The sequence below is a fragment of the Rutidosis leptorrhynchoides genome, chromosome 3 (assembly GCF_046630445.1).
Source record: "Rutidosis leptorrhynchoides isolate AG116_Rl617_1_P2 chromosome 3, CSIRO_AGI_Rlap_v1, whole genome shotgun sequence".
NCBI classification, from domain to species: Eukaryota; Viridiplantae; Streptophyta; class Magnoliopsida; order Asterales; family Asteraceae; genus Rutidosis; species Rutidosis leptorrhynchoides.
The window spans coordinates 681,343,663-681,356,762 of NC_092335.1; positions in this window are offsets into that span (position 1 = coordinate 681,343,663).

Consider the following 13,100-nt stretch of genomic DNA (forward strand, 5'->3'; position numbering starts at 1 on the left):
GAGTAGAATTGTTGATGAAACTGAACGAGGATGTAATTGTAAGCATTTTTGTTAAGTAGAAGTATTTTGATAAGTGTATTGAAGTCTTTCAAAAGTTTATAAATACATATTAAAACACTACATGTATATACATTTTAACTAAGTCGTTAAGTCATCGTTAGTCGTTACATGTAAGTGTTGTTTTGAAACCTTTAGGTTAACGATCTTGTTAAATGTTGTTAACCCAATGTTTATAATATCAAATGAGATTTTAAATTATTATATTATAATGATATTATCATGTATGAATATCTCTTAATATGATATATATACATTAAATGTCTTTACAACGATAATCGTTACATATATGTCTCGTTTAAAAATCATTAAGTTAGTAGTCTTGTTTTTACATATGTAGTTCATTGTTAATATACTTAATGATATGTTTACTTATCATAGTATCATGTTAACTATATATATATATATATATCCATATATATGTCATCATATAGTTTTTACAAGTTTTAACGTTCGTGAATCACCGGTCAACTTGGGTGGTCAATTGTCTATATGAAACTTATTTCAATTAATCAAGTCTTAACAAGTTTGATTGCTTAACATGTTGGAAACATTTAATCATGTAAATATCAATCTCAATTAATATATATAAACATGGAAAAGTTCGGGTCACTACATCCCTCGACCCATTTAATTTTTTCAGCAACCGAAATATACTTGTTAAGTTCCAATCTGTAGAGTCTTGGAAAAGCAGTTCGAAAGCTTTCATCTCCTAAGTTCCAATCTGTAGAGTCTTGGAAAAGCAGTTCGAAAGCTTTCATCTCCACACCGTGATTAGTCTCAAATGCTTGTCTCCATTCCCTGACCTATAACCTTAACAAAAGCGTTAGAAATATCACACCCTAACTTGTTTAGAGTGTGTTCAACATTTATAATATTGTACCAAGTTCTTCCCAAGAGTTTATTATTTCCATTACATGATAAGTGTGAAATACAACCCAAACCCCCATTTTTTCCATAAATGCTTTTGATAATTCTTTCCCAAAAAGAGTTGTTAAAGCTAAGAAACCTCCACCACCACTTTGTTAATATATCAAGGTTTTTTGTTTGAAGTTAGCCGACATTTAAACCACCATATTCATAGGGTAACATGATTTGGTTCCAATTAACCCACACCATTTTCCTTTGATCAAAGGAACCTCCAAAAAAAATCACAACGCAAACCTTCTAATTTTTAATTTTAATGAAACTAAGCGGGGCTTTGAAAAGCGAGAAATAATAAATAGGAAGACTATTTAAGACCGAGTTAATTAAAGTGAGTCTTCCTCTAAAAGAAATGGATTTCGCTTTCCAATCCGATAGACGATTCTTGAATTTTTCATAGACGGGTTTCCAACTTTTTTGTATTTTTAAATTTTCACCTATCGGGAGCCCGAGGTAATTAAAGGGAAAAGGAGCCCTCCTTGCATCCAAACCAAAATGCTAACAAACTTAATTCGTCTTTTGAGGTTCCAATCTTGTAAGACCCTGTTTCTGTTTCAGTCCTTTTCAGTTGATTGGGACGCCGTCCAGATTGGAGGACGCCGTCCAGCAATGAAGGGTTGGACGCCGTCCAAGTTTTGGGACGCCGTCCAACAGAACTAACGGGCCAGCTGTGATAAATTGAGTTAATAAGGGGTATTTTAGTATTTTCACTTGAGGGTCAGTTTATGAGCCACAAAACTGATCCATGGGCTATCTTATCCTCATTTCACCTCTTTTCACTCACACACTTGTATCTAGAGAGAGAGGAAGGGTTTAGAGAGAGAGAAAGAGAGCTTGATTTGGAGAAGAAGGAGTCGGATTCTCACCAAGGCTCGGGTTTTAAAGTTGTTCATCTCGCTCCTAGCTACGTTGTGGTAGTATTGGTAAGCTCAAACCCTAACTTGAATATCAAATCTAACAATTGAAATTCAGAGTTTGAACTTACCAATACTACCACAACGTAGCTAGGAGCGAGATGAACAACTTTAAAACCCGAGCCTTGGTGAGAATCCGACTCCTTCTTCTCCAAATCAAGCTATCTCTCTCTCTTTCTCTAAACCCTCCCTCTCTCTAGATATAAGTGTATGAGTGAAAATAGGTGAAATGAGGATAAGATAGCCCATGGATCAGTTTTGTGGCACATAAACCAACCCTCAAGTGAAAATACCAAAATACCCCTTATTAACTCAATTTATCACAGCTGGCCCGTCAGTTCTGTTGGACGGCGTCCCAAAACTTGGGCGGCGTCCAACCCTTCATTGCTGGACGGCGTCCTCCAATTTGGACGGCGTCCCAATCAACTGAAAAGGACAGAAACAGAAACAGGGTCTTACAACTCTCCCCCACTTAAACATGATCGCGTCCTCGCGAAATGTGTCACTTAACCGAACGGACCACACTCAACGATCCTCAATCATAAGTCCCAATCTGACCTTCCTAGGCAATTCTTCTCTATAAATCACCTTTAACAACTAAATCGTCATCCGCGATTTATCAAGTCCGCAAATTCGAGCACTAAAACTTGCCCAATCCCTCACATCGGGAAAAACTCAACCAATCTCTTACCGAGATATCAATCCCTTAGCGTACCCTTACCAAGTACAATGCTAAAAGCAACCAAGTCTCAACCTAAGGTCAACAACCCGAAATGATGAAGACCGAACAAAAACAAATCCTTACGGATATCACTTATCACAAAACATCCCTTGTAGTGCGCAATACGACCAATACGCATCTATCACAAAATCGTAAGCAACGACTAAATCCGATAGCGCCAAAAATGACTATGGCAACGCTAAACCCAAGGTGTACAAAATTGACTATTGTCACACCCGTAACAACATGTGAGCGAAACACGACTATCGCATCACTAATCGCACAACATGGTCCTCACGACCCCACCATAGGCGTATAAAACAACTAATAGTTCACACAACATGGTCCTTATGACCCCATCATCGGTGTATAAAACAACCAATAGTTCACACAACATGGTCCTTACGACCCCACCATCGGCGTATAAAACAACCAATAGTTCACATAATATGAAGGCTGGCCGAAAACTACACGCGCCCTAGTGAATCCGCACCACACGCGACTCAACTACCTCCACCGCACAACAATCGGGATTTGCCGAACTACACGCGCCCCAGTGAATTCAAACTACACGAGAATCACTATCCCAAAAGAATGATCGCATCCACACGTGTCATTGTGAATCCAAACTACATGCACTTTGACCCGAAACTAGCTTCTTCCTCTTTGGATTGAGCTTTCTCACACTAAAACCCTTCTCTCTCTCAAGAATTTAAGTGGATAAGAAGTGGTGGTTTAAAATGGAGTGATGACACTCAATAAACTGATCTAGGGGCCTTAAACTCGTTCCATAAGTAAAATTACCAAAAAGCCCCTTTTATATATCCAAAGTAAGACAGCTGGCCCGTCCAGATTTGATATTCAAGTTAGGGTTTGAGCTTGTTTAGTTGTAAAACCCTTTTAGATGATGAAGTGGGTTTATGGTGACTAGGTATTTTTGTTACTTGGCGGGTTTTGGGTTGGTTGACGTTTTGGCCATGTCTAGGCCTTGATATTGCGTTTAATCACTAGGTTTAGTGATTATGGAAGTGTTGGAACCCTTTTGGGAGCATTTGGTTGACTAATTTTAAAATGAGTCAAAATTAGGGCTTGGTGTCAATTTGGGCAAGACGAGTGTTTACCACTTGTGTTCGGGTTTAATTAGTGTGTTAGGACCATTTTCACTCGTGCTGGTGATTACTGGTTAGTTTGGGCGCGGTTTGTGTTTGGAAGTGCATTTGGGTCGAAATTACACTAAGTGTCAATTGGGTTGGTTTGTAAATCCACCTTAATTGTGTTGTTGTATTGTGATATTGGAATAGGTACATTCCATCGGCGAGTTGCGGATTATTCGGTTGCATTCATCAAGGCGACAAGGTGAGTGTTAATATCATATGTGCATATGTATGTGTAGGATGGGTGCGGGTCGGGTAAAGTGGTTCTCGGTTATAGAGCTCACTTCACATATAGGTGGATTTGATGGATTTGCGTATAGTTCCAATTGGCACGGTTGTGCGTTTTGGTTGACCACCTTTGGCGAGGTGCACACTTTGTGTGTACGTTATCACATGTGCTTGTGATGTGGATTATACAACCCTAATGGCGAAGGGTTGGTATTGAGTATGTGATTGGAGAAGTGGATCACGTGTGGATGCGGATTCACGATGACGCGTGTAGTTTCGGTCATCTTATTGAGAAAATGATTCTCGTGTATTTCGGGTTCACGATGACGCGTGTAGTTCGGTCATCTTATTGAGGTAGTGGTCTCGTGTAGTTCGGATTCACTAAGGCTCGTGTAGTTCGGCCAACCTCGATGTTGTTGTGGTATTAAAGATAGTAGCCTCGTGTGGATGCGGATTTACTAAGGCTCGTGTAGTTCGGCCAATCTTCTTTTGGTATTTGGGTTAAGGGGTTAACCTTGGGCGTTTTACGCTTTATTGTTATATATATATATATATATATATATATATATATATATATATATATATATATATATATATATATATATCTTCGTATTGTTGTGATGTAGCTAGCCCTCCGGGTGTAGCTTGTGGGTGTTGTTCATAGCGTCGTTGGTGAACTTACTTGTTGATTATTAGCTTGTTATATAGCGATTGAACGGTATGCTTAGTTTGCCTTATACGTGGATGCTCCGGTATGTGTTAATTGATTATTCGTGTGGCGTGTCCATTTTATGCATATATATGTATGTAATATATTCTCACTCACTAAGCATTAGCTTACCCTCTCGTTGTTTACTCTTTTTAGGTTCCGGCGTGGACAAGGGTAAGGGTGTTCGGTTGGATTAGTGGCCTCCCGCTTTGTTTTGATAGGGGACGCATTTGGAATGTTTAGCTTTTGAAGTTTGGCCGAGATGTGGGTAGTTTAACCCCAAACACCATGCTCTAGGTGTCGTTTGGAATTTAAACTCTTATGGTCGAACTTGTATTTTTGAACGAAACTCGTAAAACGGCCGATATGAGCCAGATGTTGTAAAACTTGGTTTTATTGTGGAAACCTCTTAGTTTTAATTATGTTAACATGTTGTGAAAAGGGTTTCGTTTAAAAGTGTCGGGAAGCGGGTTTTCCTCTCGAGTAAGTTGGAACCGAGGTCAGAAACTTACAGTTCATTTGGACGCCGTCCAGATCTTCTGGACGCCGTCCAAGTCTTCTTTGCTGGACGCCGTCCAGATGTGTTGAAACAGAAAAAAAAATTTGGGGTCATATTTTGGTATAACGAGGTTTGGGTCGTTACAAATCTCGTAAGCACAACTTTTGTTTAGATTGATTTTTAGACCCGAGAGGTCTTCAAAACATTTTAAAATTTTGAAGGTGTTTCTCACTTTCATTTTGTTTAATTTTCCAAAAATAATTGTATCGTCGACATATTGTAAATGAGATATGACGACTTTATCATGACCAACCTCAACACCACTTATTATATTTTTCTTTATTGTCAAATTAAGAAGATAGTTTAGTCCTTCGCTAGTAATGATGAAAAGAAAGGGAGAAAGCGGGTCTCCTTGTCTTACTCCTCTTTTCGAAAAAAATTGCTTGGTTGGGGATCCATTGATGAGCACGGAAATAGAGGTGGATGTAAGACAAGCGTTGATCCATTTGATCCATTTCTCTCCAAAATCCATAAAACACATGATTTTTAAAATAAAAAAAATTCTAATCAAGACAATTAAAGGTTTTTTCAAAATTAACTTTAAAAATGAAACTCTTTTGTTTTTTTCCTTTTAGGTCGTCTATTGTTTCAAGTGCGACTAAAACACTGTCAAGGATATATCTATCACTAATAAAGCGTTTATGCTCCTCACCTATTACCACATCTAGACGACTAGACATCTATTTCATTTTGATGTTATATTTTACAACACAATTACCATATCTATACATCTATTTCATTTTTTGATGTTATATTTTACAACACAATTACCATATCTATACATCTATTTCATCCTTTCCTTTCATAATTGATAAAAATAAAAATAAATAAAAATATTGGGTGTTTGTGTTTTCTGTTCGAACCAAACATAAATCACCATCATCAAAAAACTTGTACGCACATAGAAAATCATCAAACACGTGTATATTTACTTCTATTATTCAAGTATGTCAAATTACTCTTACATTTATATAACTTATAAGTAGTAAAGTAGATGTCAGTGATGCGATAACATACAAGTTGAAATAAAATCATAATTATCGGGTTCAACAAGGTTCAATTCAAATTGCGAAACACCAATAACATTACCATATTACCTATTAGACAAAGGTTATGAATAGTACCGAGAGCATTTTCGTCCTTTCATTTTTTTTCTTCTCCAAAAAAACCCCACACTTTGTTTAAAAATTAAAATCGACCCCCCAAACAGGGGGGTAAAAAGTCAAATCAACATTTTCATAAAAAATCTTAAATAAACCTCACTTAAATATTCAACTGGTCATATCTTCTCGCCCGCAACGAGTTAAATTTTTTCCGACACTATCGTTAAGCTCGAAATAACTTTACAAATACAATGTCACTAACTATACGCAAAACGGACGCTTTTTAAAAAACGTTAAATATTTGAGTCCACCTTTAATACACGTTGATTTTTTCCTCACAGGCTCCGTAGCTATTTTCATCTATTAACAACATATACATATGGGTCTTATTATTTTAAAAAAAAATTATTTAGTAATTTTTTTGATATTACTCAGTAGATATTATATTCTTAAATCATACGCAGTGTTAATATAAGATAACGAGTTAATTGCGTTAAGTTTTAAAAAGTCAACAACTCCATAGCGAAACGCGGAAATACACATATATTGTTAATTTAAGATAACATCTAAATCTTTGACGGGTTATACCTTTTCGTTCGACTTGATTTGCGCTTCAACGACATCATCGTTAGCCACGAAATAATTTTGCAAAATAAACGCAATAAAATACATTGTAAATCGAACCCGGCGCAAAGCGAGGGTTAAAAAACTAGTTTTTACTAAATTGGTTAAGTCATCGTAGTGATCATATTCCGTGAAGTCCGGATATTTTTACAGTTTAACAGCTTTTTTCCAGAAATGCTTACACCATAAGTCCTCTACACGAAAACTTAATATTTAACCTACATAAAATAACTTAACCTTGTTCCATGGAATACTCCGAATACTTGGCCTTCTTAACAAAAACAATCGATTTTATTAACCTCATTGGTTGATCTAATCTCAAACTGACTTTGCATGTTAATCGTAATGTTCAAAATCAATCACCCATATAACCTAATTAGTTACACTCAAGCCTGTTTGATTAAATATTATCCTCACTTCATTATCATTCATTTTTGTCGAAAAAACTGCCCGTACAACTTAAAGTTTGTACTGATAAGAACCCTACGTCAAATTAAGTTGTTAGAAACATACTTTATACTTTAAAGATTGCTATGTAGGAGTCACTTGTCTTGATTCTATCTAAACAAATTACAATTCCATTAATTTCTTCCCCCTCCTTTCTTCTCAAATTGTCAAACACACACATACACTTTCTATATTGATATTTTTTTTGAACAATTGAGAATTTTATAAATAACACCCCCTAGCAAGAAGCTACGAAAGACCAAAACTTACAACGACTTAATGAGCCAATAGTTCCAAGATACGTTACATTTACTTCTACTTTTAAACCATAAAAAAGCAGTAAAACAAATAGTATCAAACGGAGAGTTTTTCTTCATAGTCGGCTAAAAAATCACTCTGTTCATGTATCTATACAAAAACCAAACCACGGCTGCAACAATTGTGTAAAATTTGTTCTTTACCTCCGATCTAACTTGCCAACTATCGAACAAAGCAATCCATTCGGGCCAATCTTTGAACCTCAGAAAATCAATGTCGACCCATCTTCGAACCTTACTCTAAATATCTATATCTATATGACGATCGAACGATACATGATTAATAGTCTCGACGAAACAACCACACGACACGCACCCAATATGTTGAATCTCTACACAAAATTAGAAATTCACTGAGAGCAAGTGTCACCCCCGTCCCTTAGTAGTTTCGCCCTTGATTACAAGACCAGGTCTATATTGATATTGATTAAAATGAATAAAATTAAATGGATATCGATTAAAATGAAGAAAACTAAAGAATAAAAGATTTAATTTTTCTATATTACCTACCTTAAAGTAATCTAAACATACACCTTCAACCCCTTTAGCTTTGTCACTTGACAGATGCACATTTAGTCCCCCATCTTAGTCTGTAGCCATATTTACAACCAAAACTTCTGTGACGCCCCGTACAAAACCATCATGTACGGATCATCAACAACAGGTCCATTACACGGTACAATACTACATGTTGCTTTAAAACAAGTTTTGCATTCATGAAAAGGTGACGTATTTACCAACGTCAAATGTTTTACAAAGATATCGTGCTTCTACGAATAGAAAGCATTAACATAAGTACGTGACACAAAGGTCATTACAAGCCATTGTTCAAATGTAACATAAGTTGTGAATGCAAAGTAAAAGTTCCATGATTGAGTCATCTCTAAGTAATGCAGCGGAAGTCTAACACAGCAAGTCTATAACACCAAGACTATAACAGCAAGTCTAACAGCAGAAGCAACAACGTCTAAGCACCTGAGAAATACATGCTTAAAAAGTCAAGACGAATGTTGGTGAGCTATAGTTTATTTGTAATCAATAATGTAATGTAGACCACGAGATTTCAGTGCTTCAACCAGCGTTTCAAATCAGTATGATAAAGTATATGCTTATCCGTGGGCACCCGGTAACTAACTTAACGTAATATTATCCCTTAAAAGTACACTTGGCGAGTGTGTCTGTTTACGAAGTATTAAACACCCGTTGAATGCTAGCGCGACTAGCCCGAGTGGGGATATCAAACCCTATGGTTCCATATCTAAGATTCGCGTTCACCGGTTCATAAACCAATGACTAAACGTTACCGAGCTAAGGGGAATCTTTGTGTCGTTATGTCACCCACACATATATAAAGTTTAAGTACTCGTGTCTAGTATGTAAAACATAAAAAGCGCATGTATTCTCAGTCCCAAAAATAGTAAAGTAAAAAGGGAAGCTATAACTCACAGTGAACAATGCGGTACAAGTCGATATGAAAAGTATGCAAGTAGTAAGTCGGTCCAAATAAGTAAGTTGGTCGATCCAAAAGGTCCTCAACCTAAGTCAAAGGTTACTACGTCAGTAAATTGTCAGAAAAAGTTTAAACGTGAATAAATTAAGTCTTAAGTATCATCATCATCATCATCATCATCATCATTTGTAAAAGCTAAAGTAAGTTTTCAACAAGAATAGAGATCGAAACAAAAGGCTGACTTCGGACAGCTTCTACGACCTCTATACAAACCTAAAAGACGCGTGGTCAGTGGCCAAGGCTCTGTATGTGAGTCCTCTAACCGCTGTCCAATTTTCAGATCCTAACTCGATGTCATTTGACTGTGGCGACTGTTCAAGCACGAGTAGGTCAGAATTTTCAGCACGTCGTTACAAAGGCGTAGTGATTTTTGGAAGGCTATAAATCCTAAACCGTATATCGGATTTAGGCGAGTCCTAAACGAAAAGTCATCTGCTCGAAACGAACTATCTGAAAATCAGTTTTTCAGAAGTCCCAGGAGTCTGATCAGACCCCGAAAAATAGAAAGCAAGTGCTCCAGTGGGTTTCTTGGTGCTTGATGCTCATCACGGTTCTCATCCTTGATGCGTATAATCTTCAAGCGTACAACTCTTTGACGTTTTAGCATCATTATGACCAAGTTTCAACCATCAAAATACAACTAAGAGTAAAGCTAACATTCTACAAGTTTTGAACATCAAGGTTGTCTCTTTATTGCATAAACACAATAAAGCTTCAACCTTTGTCCTTTTGACACAAGTTTATGCATCTTCATCATATGAGATGATGAAGACTTGATTTTTATCACCATAAAAATCATAAAAGGTTCCAAGTAAGTGAGATCTACAATAATAACTTAGATCTTCAAGTATTAAGAAACCCTAAGCTAGAAAGCTTGGATCTTTACAAGATTAATGAGACCATAAGCTAGAATACTAAGATCTAGTAAAAGTAATGAGACCATAAGCTAAAAAGCTAAGATCTTCAATAAAATAATGAAATCCTAAGCTAGAAAGCTTGGATCTTTAATGTTCTTGAAGATCCTTAAAGCAAAAGGCTGGATCTTCAAATTTCATGAAGATCATAAACACAAGTTTTGATCTTTTTAACAAAATAAAGAGATCAAAAGCTAGAAAATTTAGATCCAACAAAGTGATGAAGATTCAAAGCTAGAAAGCTTGAATCTTTCATGTTCTTGAAGGATTCAAATCAAAGTTTGAATCTTCAAGATATAACAAGATCAAGAAGCTAAAAAGTTTGATCCTTTAATGATGATGATGATGTCGTGTAGAAGAAGAGAAGAAGAAGAAGAAGAAGAAAATTTAAACTTACAATTTTTAGTGTGAGAAAGACTAGAGAGAGAATTAGAGAGCATGTGTGTGTAAAATGAGAATGAGATCAAGTGTAAAATGGATGAAATGAGCTTGGTATTTATAGTGTGGTGGTGGTGCTTGTGGCCGTGGGTAATGGGGGGACAAGTGGGGGACAACTTTTTCTTTTTGCATGGTGGTGGTCTAAAGGTGGTGCTTATTGTTGGGATCCCATGCAACATGTGTGGTAATGGTTAACAAAAATGCTAGTATGTTAGCTCACCTAAATGGGTTTTTGTCTTACATTTTAATGTGTCATAATTCCATTAAAATTGGGTTAATTTAAAAGTCCATTAGCTAGAGTAGGGTGGGCTTAAGTCCATTAAGGTAAAGAGTCCATCAAGACTAACTAGTGTGCATTAGTAAATTACTAAGCGTAATTAAGCAACCAATAAACCAAGTAATTGTCATTAGAAAATAACAATTAGTATTACGTAGTCATAATATTCCAATTATGACAAAAGTTAAACGTGTACCAAGTACGTAGCTCGCTTTAAACGTCAAGTGACACTAACGGTCGTAAAAGCATTCGAGGATCAAGTTAAGTGATTAAACACTTAATAGCACGTTGCAAGGTATTAACGAAAGTTTATCGTGAAATAAGATCCCAGAGCATAAACTAGCTCAGTACGCACGAATATGCAGTTTCGTGAAAGTATTGCCCACAAAAATATAAGTCGAAAAAGTCGGGTCGTTACAACTTCTATATTGTTTTCATTAGTAATTTAATATAATCCATTCCCTTATTTATTTAAAGTCCGTTATATGATTATAACATCTTCCATTAAAATGCGTTTTAAAATAACTCGTTTAGGTAATTCACGCACCCACTTTTAAAGTCGAGGGACTAAACTTGCCAAGAAACCAAACTCTTGACTAGGTCAACTAGTCAACTATGAACTCTCATCCATTCATTCACCTCCTTCTCTCTTTCAATACTTCAAATTTTTCTCTCAAACACCAATTAAAAGATTCATCATCCATTTCCAATCTAGCAATCAAACATTAAAACAAATTACATATTTGGAATCCTTGCATCTTTTTCTTCAATTCCATACCGATTTCATCAAGTTTGGGTAACTTTCTAAAATCACTAGATTCTTTGTTCTTGATGTTTTTAACTTATAAAAGTGTTAATTAGTGTCTATGGCTCAAGTCCAACATGAATATATGATTTGTATGCTTGTTCTTGTCATTTTGATGTAACTAGCTTAAACTTGAAATGAGTGTGTTTGATCTTGAGATTTGGTTGCTTAAATGTTGTTAGAGGTTAAAAGTGCATGTATTAAATGTATTACTAGCATCACTAGCTTCAATTTGGTATGTAGGTTGGCATGGATTAGCTTCATAAATAAAATTGTTAAATTTGTGATTTTGAGTTAGGGTTTTGGTAGAAGTAAAATGAGCTTTTGATGCATTGAATGTTTTTCAATGTGGTTTGTAAGTGTTTAGTTGTATTGTATGCGTAATTACCTACAAAATGGCGTATTATATGTGTGCATTTAATTCCCGAATCATAAATGTGCATTTATGAACTTGAAAGTATTTATGATGAACATTAAATGAGCATTCAACTTGGATTTTGATTTTTGTAAATGATGTTTTTAATTGATGAAAGGTGTTTAGTTATGTTCCTTGTTAAATTACCTTTACAACGATGTATGGTATGCATTTTAGGTATTTACGGTTCATTAGTTATGATAAATTGAAGTTTGGATGAGACTTGAACAATTGAAACAGCCCAGGTACCAGCTCCCGCACATCGTCGCGTCGCGGCGTGGCCCTTCTGTGTCGCGACGCGGCAATAGCCGCGTTCAGGGACTGACAACCTTGTCACTTTTACGAAAAATGTTTGCTATGCTACGCACCTTCGATTCACATGTAACTTGTTCTAACATGCTTATATATGATTAAAAACCTCAGAAAAATAGTTCGGGACCCGACCCGAACGTGTTGACTTTGACTTGACCAAAGTTGACTTTTATTCAAACTTAACCAAACACTTACGCAATCGTTCTAACATGCTTATATACTTATATCTTGCATGAAACTTGGCAATTTGATTCACATGCTATATAATCGAGTCGTAACGAACCATAGGACTAATTGAACAACTTTGACCAATCGTGTTTACCGTTATAGATACAACCTACTTGTTTAGGTCAAGACTAGAAATTGTCCTTGCACACGTTTACTTGTGAAGTACTTTATTACTCGTGCACTCAAGGTGAGATCATAGTCCCACTTTTACTCTTTTAAACTTACATTTGGGATGAGAAAACATAAACGTTTCATTTTACAAAGTGAACACAAGTACGAAAACAAACATTCTACATACGAGTTAGAACAAAATCCTCAATTCGATTATCATTAGTTACACTTGCCGGGTGTAAGCGAGAACTTATGTTGTATGGCCATACGGGTTTGACAAACCCTCATTTGGACGGTTCGCTATCGTTATTGGATGAAATATCTTTTCGAGAA